At 38.6% G+C, this 14,847-nt stretch overlaps 1 protein-coding gene across 3 annotated transcripts in view; it reads left to right on the forward strand.

Moving 5' to 3' along the window:
• The window catches only part of LAMA2 (laminin subunit alpha 2), a 546,302-nt gene that overhangs the window by 278,815 nt on the left and 252,640 nt on the right, over nt 1-14,847 (forward strand). The window lies entirely within an intron of this gene.

The raw sequence follows: 14,847 nt of genomic DNA on the forward strand, positions 1-14,847 counted from the left end.
GGGACTAGGGCTGGGGCTGGGCTGGGGCTGGGCTGGGCTGGGTCTGAACTGGGCTGGGCTGGGCTGGGCTGGGACTGGGCTGGGCTGGGACTAGGGCTGGGCTCGGCTGGGGCTGGACTGGGCTAGGCTGGGCTGGGGCTGGGGCTGGGGCTGGGGCTGGGCTGGGCTGGGCTAGGCTGGGACTGGGCTGGGGCTGGGGCTGGGCTGGGCTAGGCTGGGACTGGGCTGGGCTGGGGCTGGGGCTGAGCTGGGGCTGGGCTGGGCTGGGTTCCAAGAGCACCTGCTGCTCTGGTGCACTGAGGGACAGCTTTCCTTCAGTGATTTAAGGGAGCCTAAGAATTACTTTTATTGGACACCACTGCTGTTTGAGACTTCACTTCTACCATAGGTTTGTAAGTGGGTTATATAAAAACATGATACAATTAGAGAAACCTCAGGTTATTAAGGGAGAGAATTCATGTCTGATTCTTCAGGTGTTTTTTGAATGTTGTCCACAGAATGTCAAGTATAGATGAAAACCCAAAAACGGAATCATCCCTCATGAGAATTATTCCATCTAGCACTTTGTCATTATGTGGAAGTCCCTCATCGGACACCTGGTTTTCCTTATTTTTTTAAATTATTCACCTATTTTACACAGCAAGTGTGTTTAAAGTAGAACAAAAACAGGATGTTAAACTGAAAAGGGAATATAATAATGGCATTTTCCTTTCCCATGCACATGTTATATTGGGACTATTTTTGCCATAAGAAATCCATTAGCATAAATATACTTTAAATTGAATAAGTGAATTTTATTAGAGCCACAAAATGTTTATTGGGGGGGTACATTTTACGAACAACTGTAAAATCAAAACTGCCTGTTTTTGAATCAAGCCTTTTAATGCAAATAGGCAAAGTTAATGTGTTCATTGTTAATTATATAGGTTCTGTTGATGTTATTAGGATATTCAAGTACATGGATGGCGTTTTAAATAGTCAGTAGATAAATCACCTAGGTAATATCCTGGGGGACGTAACTGATGATCTCTTCTGCATCTTTATGAAACTATGTAAGGAAAGAAGAACTTGTCCGAGTTGGCCTCTGTCACCAATCACAAATCTTGGTCTCTGAGTCTGAGTGAATGAAATGCAGTGGAGTAAGTTCAACTGCTTTTATTGTAATTGAGTTTAGCCCTAACTGTATACTGTAAAGGAGCTAGAAGTGAAGTATTAAACATGCCTCTAAAATATTACAGACGCTGATCGCAGTTCACACATTTACACAAGTTAGGTGGCCCAGCTGAGTGTGCCTCACTGTCACAAGAGCGTGCACATTGCCTTGAATGCGAGCAGGAAACTTCTAGGGACACGAAGTTTAGAACCAACTGAATAGCAACAAAATAAACATTAGGCATTTCAGTGCATGGAGTTTGAGGACAAAATATATACATATATATAGGTTCTTACCGATTATGATGCTCCTCAATTATCTGCAGCTCTGTTTTGCTGCGACAATACCTCACTGGTGGCTCCACAGCGACGGCTCAGAGCCCCGCCCTGCCCCTGCACACCTGCTTGGCAGGAGGCTCCCTCCAGGACAGCACCTGCGTCTCCCGAGAGGAATCTTCACCTCCTCATCCTGGGATAGAGCCACCAGGCTTTCCTGTAACTCTGCCTTGATATAACAAAGACAATTTTATTTATTTTTGAGAATTTTTATGGAATAATGATCTGAAGAAATACATTGAGTCTCTTTGCTATTTTATACTCACTTTCCATGAGTTCAAGCTTAACACCAAGCCAGGTGTAAAAATACGCTTATTGAATTACCTAATAGTAATCACGATTATAAGAACCTTATTTGGTCTAGAAAATTGATAACATTTTCTTGAATGTCAGCTGTATAAAATAAGATATTAGCAAAAGTAATATGTATGTGCTTGCCCGATGTTTATGATACACATTCACATTTCCTCAATTCTCATTAGCCAAATATGGTGTAACACCAATAATGTCTATTATGGCATTAATTTGCTAAAAATTTATTATGCCACTTTGCTTGCATAAAGGATATTTTTCAATAATACGTTCTCTCATTTTTAAACATTTTGAAATGAATTTAAAGCATGTTGTCAAATTTGATCTCCTTTTTAGAAATAGTGAGGTTCCTTGCATTATATTGTTTATTGGATTCTTAATTTATTATTTTAAATAAATAAATCACATGATTAAACAGAGAAGCAGTTTTTTCTTCTTAGTATAATTTGCTACACTTAGCTGCTAATTAGAAATGCTTCTAACTTTGACTTCTAGCTATGAAACTATTCACACCATTAGTTTCTTCAGCACTTCCTTGTTAAAATTTTTTAAACTCTATGGCAATATATTACTAATCTCATGTTTAAATAATACTCACTTCATATTCTCTGATACTTCATTATTGGTATACAAGCAAACCCAACTGCAGTAAGGACAGACTTTAATACATGATTCAGTCTTTGAAAAGTAAGAAGAGAAGGTGTAAAACTTAGCAAATAAAACTTGTTGAATATTAAAATATTGTGGAAAAATAATGATTAATAGAGGCATGTTAATTTTACTTCCATAGACAGGGTGAAGGTATTTCTACACCTATGGAATACTTATTAAATTATTTCATGGTAAACCACATACACACACATACACTCACACATACACACACATGCACACATACGCACACACACACAATTATGTGTGTTCAGGTTTCTTACTCTGACCTTGGTGAGGCAAGTGTAAATTAAAATTACAAATAAATAAATGAATAAATAGATCAAGTACCCACATAAAAATCTTAAGAATATGCTCTAAAATCCCTATTGTGATGAATGTAAATTATATATATATTGTTTAGAAAATGAAAAAAGTATTATAAAGCAAAAATCTCTCATATGTGGCCCAAAGCATTGCCCAGAAGTAATGCCCACCTCCTCAATGCTTTCATCATAAAATAAGAAGAGCAGTAAGACATTGGAGGAAGAGGGAAAAGAAGGGGGATAAATCAAGAATTTAAGTCAAGAATCTAGGGGAAAAATGACACATAATGCTTATCATACACTGTGTCACTGCTGACCAGTTTCTCTTTCTCTGTCTCCCAGAGATCAGTTACCTTATTCTGTTCATCTCTGTATTTTTGAAGTCTGTCCAAGTTTTAAACATGAATTACTCTTTCAGTGAATGTTTAGAGGATGAATGAATGAAATGAAATAAAGAAATGTGACCAAAAACTTTAGGTAGGGCAAAGCCACTCTGTTCTTTGCTCATAAAAATAATATATGAATATTTGGGTGCACGGGTGGTTCAGTGGATAGAATGCCTGCCTTCTATGTGGAAGACCTGGGTTCGATTCCCAGACCATGCCCCCCCCCCAAAATGGTAATATGTGAATAGACTGAATAATCATGAGTCCCAAGGAAAAATCATTTTAAATAAAAGCACATCTGTAGAAGTGCAGATGGTGGCGGGTGGTGGCTAAGCACTCAGCGTCATTTGGAAGAAAATGAAAACCTGGGGTGCTCCAGTTATCTATCGCTGAGTAACAAACCACCTCAAATTATGCTTAGAAATTCTGGGGATCAGGAATTTAGGCAGGGCTTTGCAACTCAGGGTGGCTCACTGTCGGGCTGTTACATCCACAGTCCCAGGCAGGCAGACTCACAGGGCTGCGGGTCAATCGGATGGTTTGGGGCTCGCTCTCTTTCCTGTCTGGTGCCTGGACTGTGGTGACCGAAGGCTGTGCTCGGCTGGAACTGACAGCCAGAGGACTGACAGCCAGCGCGCTGACACACGGCCTGTCTCTGTAGCTCGGGCTTCCTCAAAGCATGGTGACCTCAGGGTGGTTGCCTCCTCAGGGCAGCTCAGGGCACCGGTGGAGTGTGTGCCCAGAAAACAAGGGCAGCCGCTTGGTCTTTTATGACCTGACTTCAGGAGCTGCAGAGCATAACTTCCACGGTGGAAGCTTCCTCTTTCAACTGGCAGCTCAGGTCCTGTGCTTTTCCGCAGACCGAGGTCTAAATCCACAGACCAAGGTCTAAATGCTAGCACAACGGGAAACGTTGATGAGGACCTCAAAAATCAATGGGGCACAGAAGCTTTCGCCTATGAGTTGTGACTGGGGTGTGGTATTTATGGTGTTAAATTCCTTTCCTTCTTTTAAACAGAGAAACAGCTGTTCTGTGTGGGAGGGAAGTTCAATTACGACTGAGAAGAAAGAGAGAAACAGAGGAAATAGAAAAAAAATCTTCAGAATTAATATTTAAAATAAAATACCTACTACCAAATCCAATGCAATAAGTTAAAGTTCGCAGAACAAGTAAAGGTCCCCCCTGCCCCAAGAAGTATGCAGTTGCTGTGCTGATATGAAAGTGCACGAAGAAAATAAGTGTCCAAAGCTGCGTAAACATCTGCAGCCCCGTGAGAAAGGCAGAAGTGTGTTTCATGCTGTGATTGACAGGGCTGCTTCCGTGGCCCGCTCTGAACTCTTAGCAGGAGCTTGGGAGTGTCCTGAGGGTCTGTCTGTCTTTGTGTGGCAGGAACTCTGTTTTCTTAGAAAACAGTAAAGAACACTGTCTATACTCTGTTTGTTCTAAAAAGGTACTTTAGGTTTATGGGAACTGGGGTAGTTAGTAGAAAAATCACAAACTTTCTCAAATGTCTCATAAGAAATATTCCACTTTATCTTGAAACTTTAGTCACCATTTCCTTTAAATTAGAAAGAAAATTTTTGAACTGGGAAGGTATGTGCAATGAAATTTGCAGATTCTGGTAGGACTCTTTTATTCTTATTATTTATTTACCAGGAAAAAATTATCGTATGAAGGCGAATCTAAAATGCTATGTAATTTATTTACCTGAAAGTAACAATTTCTTTGTGCTAGAAAATTTCCCTAATGAAGCAAGGTATCTGGAAAACTTAATTTAAGAAGTATGACCTTATGGGTATCTGATTTTTATCATCATTTACGTCAGGAAATCTTAGAACTATAGGTGTCAAAGAATAAAATTCTACATGTGTGTATTTATTTAGTCTTCAAAACATGTCAGCATTTTTATTTCATCCTTATCACAAGGAAATACAATAAAGGAAGTAGGAAAATGTTAAAACCCATACAGTAGGAATGACTTTAAGCTCACTTAGGTAAATTATTTGTTTGAGGTCATATTTCCACAAAGTACTCACTCTGAGACATAACTTCAGTACGTTTCAGCTCCACAGTCTGTATTTTGTTTTTGGTTTTGTTCTTAAGAAACAAATATTTTTTAAAATAGCTTGATTGGTTTGAGGTAGCACTGCCTCATACTCAGGTCTCTTGCCTCTCTTTTCATTGTATTTTCCAGTGTCTCTCTTCCAGGAACCCCTCTAAATATGTTCTCACTGTATGAAATGCATTTTCTGATGGACTAGCAGTGGTGATTTTTAGGTGGTGAAATCACAAATATTTTACTTCATTCAGATATTCCATATAGCAATGCTGATTGTCTGTTTGAGGCATTTCATCTGAGATAATTAATTATAAATAATACTGAAACATTAACTACCATGTATTTTTTATTTATTTATTTATTTTGGCATAAGCAGGCTCTGGGAATTGAACCCGGGTCTCCGGCATGGACCACCATTATTTTTGGCACTCATTTTTATTTTCTTTATTTCTACACTTTCAAGTTTTAAGAGATAATACATGCTCATATGTATGTATACATACATAGTCACATATGTACATATATGCATATATATACAATTCTTCCTTTTACACACATGTTGACATATGCATTCTAAAACCACATTGCAATCTAATATAATTTGAAAAGAATTCCAGATTAGTGGATAAAGTTTCCTTCTCCATTTTTATTGCTGTCAATTGTATTCATTGAAAAAATACTCTCAAATTAATTTGGCCATTAGTTTAGAGATTAAACACTTATTCTAGTGCCAACTGAGCGGGTTCAAATCTTGGTTTTCCCAACTCTGTAACATTGAACAAGCACTTAATTACTCTGTGCTTCAGATTTTTCATCTTTAGAATAATAACATGCCAGCTGTGTAAGCCTGGGCCAACGTTGTTTTGAGGATTAAATGAGTTAGTATATGTAGAGTCACACTGCAGGATGCATGACATTTAGTAAGCTGATGTGAGTGTTAGTTGTTGTGTCTGTCATTATCCCTGCCGTTACGTCTATTATCAGTCCCTATTGATGGAGGTGAGGCTGTTTTCAGTATTGTTTTCTATTACAAACATTGTGGCAGTGAAACAGATAAATCCCATGTATGCATGTATACCAACTGGATAAATTTCTAGAGGTGGGGCGGGCCACGGTGGCTCAGCAGGCAGAGTACTTGCCTGCCATGCCAGAGGACCCGGGTTCGCTTCCCAGTGCCTGCCCATGTTAAAAAAAAAAAAAAAAAAAAATTTCTAGAGGTGGAATTGCTGTGCCAGAGGATATCTGCGCGTGGAATTTTGGTAGCTATTGCCAGATTGTTCCTGTGGATTTTATACCTCTGATCACCAATGAGGCACTTGTTTTCCTAACCCGCTCACCAGTAGAGTGTATTTTCAAACACTGGCGTCTTCACTAATCTGACAGGTGAAAAATGGGCATATTGCAAAGTTTTTCTTTGTTTTTCTCTTATTATGAATAAAAAGAATATATTTTTATGTTTAAGAGAAAATAGTATTTCATTTTCTATACACTTAAAATCAAATCAGGGTGGGCCATGATGGCTCAGCAGGCAGAACTCTTGCCTGCCATGCTGGAGACCTGGGTTTGGTTCCCAGTACCTGCCCATGCGAAAAACAAACAAAAAATCAAATCAATAAAAACTCTTTCAAATGTATATTGAGTTCCCAGTATTAGTAGTAAAGGAAGAGGTAATGCTTAAACAAATTTTAGATGCCTGGTATAGAACAGGGAGAATAGATTTTACCTATTTCTTTCATGAATTTCTTATAACAGTCCCTCAAGGTAGGTATTTTCATTCTCTTTTAGGCATCAAGTAGTTACAGAGATAAGTGAATTTGCTCAAGGTCATACAGTAAATATATGAGCTAAGATTAGAGAGTGGACATTTTTTGAAGCATGTGATCTTTGCAATACAGACATAGCATGCGTTCATGAGAGTGTTTGAGTGTGTGTCTGTGTGTATGTTTGGACGTGCGTGTGCTTTGAGAGGAAATGGTTAAAAAGGTAGGCAAATCAAGGATGTGTGTCAATATTGCTAAAGTAATAGTGTGACCTAGAAAAAATTAACCTCTTAGAGATTCAAGTTCTTCATTATAAAACATAATAGGAGTGGGCCATAGTTGTCAGGGTGGGCCACTGTGACTCAGCAGGCAGAGTTCTCACCTGCCATGCCAGAGACCAGGGTTCAATTCCCTGTGCCTGCCCATGCAAAAAAAAATAAAATATGTATATATATATAATACTTTGATTTTAATGGTTTTGACTATGCATAACTCAGTAATTGTGCCCCCTTATTTTTTGAGACTGGTCATTTAAATATGGTTTTTATTTTATCTGCATCTTGCCTAAAAAATAACTGACATGTTTTCATTTTTAAACTTTAAATGTATAGATTGTACGGATTGTACTGAACAGACAGAATACTGTCTGTTCAAGGATTCTCTCTTAACAAAATTTGTATTTTTGTCCTGTATAAGCTTTAGCTCTAAAGCCACGTCACATGGAGTAGGTGTATATAAAGCTGAATACTATTCTGGTGTTCTGCAGTAGGAATTGCAGAAAATTAACCCTAATATTTAAGCAACCAACTATTAAGGGATCAGCTGGTGGAATCGCAAGTTGCTCAGTGAAATCACCTTGTCCCACCTCTCAGCAGATTTAGGAACTTGTCCATCATCCCAAACCAATAGACCGTTTACAAGTATTTAAAAGTGCGAATGCCTTAGGAAGGAGCTTAGTCCATTTCAACAGATCTTGGTATTTAAAGTTTATTCTTACACAAGATCAAAAAACACCCCCTGCCCCAAACATTTCCTTATATAGGTTCTAAATCTGCTTTATGACAGAGCAAGTTTTCTTCCTGTCATACATAATTGACATTCAAATGTTTGAAACAATTAAGAAAACAATTGTATTTTCCCTACATCTTCTCCTTTTAAGGTTAAAGACTGCCACCTCCTTTCTCAGCCACTTGTTTGGCTTTTAGAGCCGCCAGTACCTGGTCACCCCTGTTTGGATGAACTCCAGTTTGTCTTCTCTTAAACGGTGATGTCAGGAATCAATCTCAGTGTTGGACTAGTGACCACGGTGGCTGGACCTTCCTCCTATAGTCTGTGCCTGACGCGTCTCATTGATGCTGAGTAACTTGAGTTTGCTGATATGTCGAAACATTTTGAAAATGTATTTATGGCTTATAAAGCATGTATTAGTGGGTGCTTGAACTTACACCGTCATCTAGCATATAGAAGCTGACAAAAAGCACATATGTTGATTTACGTGTGTAAATGTCTAAATTACTTAAATATTGATTTCCCCCCTTCAACTTCTTGAATGCTGAAGTTCCCTATTTTAAAGCAAATGCATTTGTGCTTCTATGGAACAGTTAGCTCCTATAGTAAGTGCAAATCGCAGAAAAACTCAAACACATCTCCTTTGGCTTTGGTTTTAGGACTGATAAAGAGAATAGAGAAACCAATAAAAATATATTTTTAATAACAATGGCACGATATTTCATTAGGACCGTTTTAATCTGTCTCAGCTTTTTATACCTTCTACAAGGTTAATACATTGAAATGATCCATGATGTTGCATTTGATTGGAATTCAGCAGATATTTATGCAGAGTCTAATGTGCTTATGCAAAGTACCACAAGGAAACGTAAAAACATGAATAGCTTCCGAATCCTGCCATCGCTGTGGCAGAAGGCCAGAACCATGAGATTTTAGAATACATTTAGAATCACGCAGTAAATGTCATTGTCATTAGGTTTTAAGTGTGAAGTGTTTGTGGTGTTTTAATTTGGAATGCTACCCTTCCTGAAGAGTGTGACTGAGAACACTCACTGAATCCAAGCCGTGTGCGTTGTCCCTGGTAAGGAGCTTTATGTATATTTTCTCATTTCATTCTCAGAACAAACTCTGGGCTAGGTATAACTCAGCTCATTTTACCTGAGGCTCTGAGAGCGTAAATTACCTTCCCAAGGGCTGTGTAGCAGTTAAAGGCAGAGGTTGCATAAAAAATCAGTCTGGAGAATCTCCAGGAATCAGCTTGATCTTTTGTGTGATTTATAAATGTCTCCACTATTAACAGGCCTGCCACATAATGAACAACTTTGTACCTGTGTAGTCTGGAAGAAGACTCTTGAATGTGTTTTATTAGTCTGTTGATTCTCCTCTGAAGTGTGACTTAGTTTACATGGCACCTTTGAGAGTCCTAGCTTCTAAAATTCATAACCAACTGCTAGCGGTGTAATAAAGAATCGCTTGCAGAGTTTACGAATGAGAGAAGAGAGAAAAGGGAATAATGGCAGATCAATAACATTTATCATCTAATGAAAAATATTGTTCCTAAGGGCTGGTACCCTGGCTCCTGCTTTGGGGAGAAATAAGTTGAATGTTACTCAAAATGCCCTCCATCCTCGTAAAGTAACCTGAGCTTGACCGAGCTCATTTTGCACAGTCAGCACTCAGGCATGTTCAGTAGGCTGAGCCAATCAAGGATTGCATATGGGTAGGAAGAAAACTCTGTTTTTCCCACACTCCTTTTTTTTTTTTAAATCAATGAAAGAGCATAAAGAGTCACTTGCCCTCAAAGATAGTGAATATTCTTAAAAGACAGAATCCTTAAACAGTGAAAGGTAAACTAAAATTCTCATTCAAATAGAAAATAGCAGTGCCTCTATCTCTTTTTTACAGAATTCTTATAAATTTCCACAAGGATTATGTATTTTGTTTTCATACATTTGGCATCTTTGTGAAAATAGTAAGTCTGTTTCTTTTTAACTTAATGGAACTTGGATTAAAATGTGTCCTGTTATTGTAATCAGCCATCAATACTGTATGTCATGAACATGCAGTTTTCCCTTTTCTTGACAGAGAACTTTTTGTGAGCCCCCTTCAATAAGAAATTGATGTATGTATGTAAAGCCATAACGTGTGGTTTATTTGATTAAATAAATGTTTAATTGCGTATTACATGTATATTTTTGTTGTACTGTATATTTCCACATCAATTAACGCAATCCACAGCTAGAATAGTTATGGAATGTTTCATCCAAACATAAGTAAACAGGAGAAAAGCAGCTGTTGCAAAGTCCCTGGGTTCAGTCCAGGCCTGGTAACACAAAGCAGAAGAGCTTGCCTGTTACCATGTAGTCACTCTGTTGAGATGGTAGTATTTCAACTCAGGGCTTGATCAGTTTATGTAACAAAGCAGAAAGTAGTTCTCTAAGCCAGAAAAATCATAACAGGCATTCAACACTAATTTATTTTATGGGACTTTGCCTTTCTAAGTATTGCATCCTCTTCTGTACAATGCTAAGCAGATATATCTGTAGGGTGTTTGTACTTTTGAGTGTCCTAAAATGGATCTAAGTGGTTGAAGAAGACGTGTGAAATAGGAAAAGAAAAATCCATTTTTTTTAGTTTGGTTTGTTTTTACATTTCAAAGTGTGGTCTGTCTACCTCGACTTCTCGTGATGTGAGAAAACTTACTTTCTGGTTTTCAGTTGCAGCCAGAAGCATTTTTAACTGATCAAATCATTGTAATTCCATTTGCTTTCAGTCCTAACTGATTACAGGAAAGGTATAATTGGCCTTACTTTGTTACAGTGAAGATAGACAGCTTACGTGGAAGATAGGTTGACATTATGCAAGTGAATAAACAATTTAATAGAAATTCTTCTGGGAATTCAGGTTGGCCTAGTTCCTCTAGATATATGTCTTTCAGAATTACTTTTTCCCTTCTGCCAATAAAACGCTATAATGATCATCCCTTGGCATTACCCACAAGGAACACTGGTTGCCGGTGTTGACTCGCCTGTGAGAATGTTTGGAGGTGTGGCGACGTGGAGAAAAAGCGGTAGAGGAGTTGAGTGAGCAGCTGCCCTGGGCTGCAAGGACATTGATTAATCAGTCCGCGAGGGGGGCGCTCTGATGGACTACGTAAATCTCAGTCTATGGCCCTGTCGCATTCAGAATTTTCACCATTATTTCAGATACTAATGAAATCCAGAGGAATATAAAATTATTTTGTCACGTTGAGTGCCTGTAGAGGCCAAGCCTATAAGCAAAACTTTCCACACTCAGTTCTTCCCCAAACCAGTTCTGATGGCTGATGGCTGCACACGTGAATAGTGCATTGCTGTTATCAGAACGGCTGTGGTTCCAAGAAAAAAAGGAAAAGGAAGGAAAGGAGGTAGAAAAAGTAGACAGGAAGGAATGAAGGCAGGCGTGACACTTCTTCAAGACTTTCTTTGTCATGTCCTCTGTAATTACATAACCTGGTCTTTTGTCTTCTAAGCCAGATTTTCTTAAATTTATTTTCTCTGTGTGAGACCCATGACTCCTGGTTTATTTTCTATGCCTTAAAGGTACTATAACTTTAAAACTTCCCATGCAAATTTTCTTTTCCCTAATTTAATATCCCTTTGTGCCTGTTGTATTCTAATAAGTATCAAGCTTTGAAAGAAGAGAAACATGCTCTTAATTTGATGATACAAATGTATAGAAGAGCATAACAAAATCTGCAGTAGAATACTGTTTCTGTGTTGAAATACTGTTTCTATGAAGAGCTGCATTAATAACCACTGCCAGGTTATTTTCAGAGTTAAGGCTCTGGGGCATTGGAATCTAGAAAGAATTACTTGCCCTGTTTGTGATACTAAATTGAAATTGACAGATATGTTTATTTTATCTTGCTCAGTATTACAAAGCCTTTTCATCATTTGATTTTAATGTCTCCTTCCTGAAATATTTGCTCTGGTAAGCAAACACAAATATTAGGTTTTGCATTCCATTTAGTGGAGTAAGAATGATGATCATCTGACAGTATTAGAGAGCCAAATATTTCAGGCATAGTTTTTGAAAAGGATTTCCTCTTCAGATACATTGTCCTCTATAGGTCACCCATCCTTCACCTCTCAGTTCATAGGTCTTGAGATTGGAGGGAAAAAATAGAGGCTAGAACACAAATAGCCTGTAATACACAGTTTTGTAAAGCTTAGTTTTATGAATTACCTTTAGCCTTTTCCACTCATGAGGGGAAACTTTCCTGCCTCATTAAATCTTTAATGCAATGTGCAGCGTGCTCACTACATTATTATGTGTGACAGTCGGTTATATATTGCAGAGGAGCTATAATGTTCCTTGCAAACAAGCTGTTCCTTTCCCCTGCAGGTAGAATTAAAGCAGGTGCTCATGGGGAACAGCCGCTCGGGTTGCTCTTCTCTTAATGAGGTGAATTTGAGGATCAGGTGAGTGAAGGACTTAGCCATTCCCCAGCTCCAGGAATGGATGGGAGTGCCTCCTTTTCCTTCACTACCTTCTCAGTTAGCCATCTCAGGCCCCTGGAGAGAGTGTCCCTCAATACAGATGGAGTGAGAGGCAGAAGGCTAAGTCTTGGCAGCCCTTCTAGACTGGACAACTCTCACTGAATTCATTTCCTCTTTGTATTGAAAAGAAATACAACTTTCCTCTCTGGTAAATATAGTCTGGTCTTTCCAGGAAATATAAGAATTGCCTTATTGCACTCTCTTTTACCTGTGGAAAACTGCATTTGTCTGTCCAAGGAATGCTGGACATTTTAGTTCCTTAATAGCAGGAGCAAATGAAATGTTCTATATAATGCTTTACAACATTACAGAAATCAATGTTTTCACCAAAATTGAGTAATTTTAAATTAGTCAGTGTTAATGAATGGATTTGTTTATACCAAACTCTACCTGTTACAATTTGTTACTCTCCTATCTGTTCTGGTTGCCGTTGCCTCCTCATCTAACTTCAGGGAAATCACCTAAAAACCTGTGACTTTAAAAGACAACTAAGCAAACAGAGAGAATCAAGGGTTGAGTGGTTGGAGAGTTGGAGAGATGAGGACTTCAGCAGGAAACATCAGTTTAAGTAAATTTAAGTAGCAAAATGGAGAGAAAGAGAGGCTGGAACAGAACTTTCCGAGTTTCGCTAGTCCTACTCTCCTTCATTTTGACTCACAGTTCTCCCAGGACCAAAGCCAGAGTCTGCGGTTTGATTTGTGAAGTAGTGAGGACCCAAAACTCAAAGTACATTTATGTTTTAATAACTTAGTAATCATTTGAAAAAATCGTGTACATACATTTAAAGACAGCTTTTTTTTTTTTTTTTTACTATTTTCTTAAATAACCAGAACTACTTACTAATGAGAACTGTGTGTCTGTTGGGCAGTTCGCAAGCCTTAGAATCAGTTTGGATTTCACCGCCCTTATTTCCTATTCTACGTTGATTTTTATGCATACTTGCTCTTTATCACCATAACTACTGCAAACCATGCTTAACAGAGATACAACATGCTCAAAAGTACAAGTAAATAAAATCGTAGCTCAAAAACTTGAGATCATTAAAAAGAATATAACAGTAAATCATTTTTAATTTGTGAACCACCTGGAACCAGTTGTTCACTCAGTGTCCCGCCAATATTAGTCTTCCTGTGTCCCCTGGAAACATTTCAGCTGCCCCTCACTGTCCGTGGGAGTCCCCTGCAGCCCCTCCAGGGGGCACCTCTTGGTGGTGAGGTGTGTGGGCTGCAGAGGGGTGGGAGGGCATCGAAACTGCGCAGAACACTCAACAGGGTCATGGACCCGGGGCCACGGGAGGCTCTGCCTTAGGAGGGCACAAAACAGGCGTGATCGTGGTGACATTTCTCCCAACAAGTGAAGTCTGGAATGATTCAGATGCTTGAGGAGGACGTAGGAAATATGATGTGGCAATGGGGATGGAGAGTTAAGCAAAAAAATGTTTTAAGAGAAGAGGATTGAGAGACAAATCTGATCTAAGGAATAAGATGAAAACAATAGTACATTGAACCTAAGGTTTCCAGTTTAAATATAGAGAAATAAAGCAATTGTATTGGCCCAATTATGTAAATTGGGAAAAGAATCAAATTTGGTGCCTGGAAAGATCCAGGAAATGAGATGCACTTTGGACATGTGAGTGTTTGAGACATCATTGCACAAATATTCGGTAGGGGACAGAGCACACAACTTAAGAAGTAGATTGAGGAGGTTGTAATAAATATACTTGAATCCCTGAGAGACAGAAAGGAAGGAGTTTTCCAAGAAAGTCAATATGAAAGTAATAAAGAGGGACTGAGAGCAGAGCCTGAGAGAAATCCACAGACTGGGTATGGAATTTTTTTAAATGTATCTGTGAAAGAGATAGAGGTATGACTAAAGCAGGAGGAAGATCAGAAAAATTCAATGTAATAGAAGACAAAGGGGATCAGGAGTCTTAACAAGCATCATATGTCACATAACGACTCAGAATAAAACAGCAGAGGAGCCCTTAGTGGTTGCTAGTAGCATTCATAAATGATCTTTCAATAAGCACATTTAATGGAGTGTTAAAAGAAGACAAAATAGAAAAGGATGGATGGTTAGGAATAGAAAATGAGGATGATACCCCAAATCTCAAAGTTTGACAATTAAACAAATAAATAACCATAGATGATAGCTAGAGGAGACAATAAAGTCAGCAGATGATTGGCAGCCCTGTGCACATTTGATTTTATAGAAATAGGGAAAAGTTGGCTGCTGTAGCCACGGAGAGAAGAAACCCAGACGTCAAGGACCCAAGTAATGGTGGCAACTGGAGTATGGAGAAATAGTTAGATGGAGAA

This window comes from Tamandua tetradactyla, chromosome 5, assembly GCF_023851605.1.
Source record: "Tamandua tetradactyla isolate mTamTet1 chromosome 5, mTamTet1.pri, whole genome shotgun sequence".
NCBI classification, from domain to species: Eukaryota; Metazoa; Chordata; class Mammalia; order Pilosa; family Myrmecophagidae; genus Tamandua; species Tamandua tetradactyla.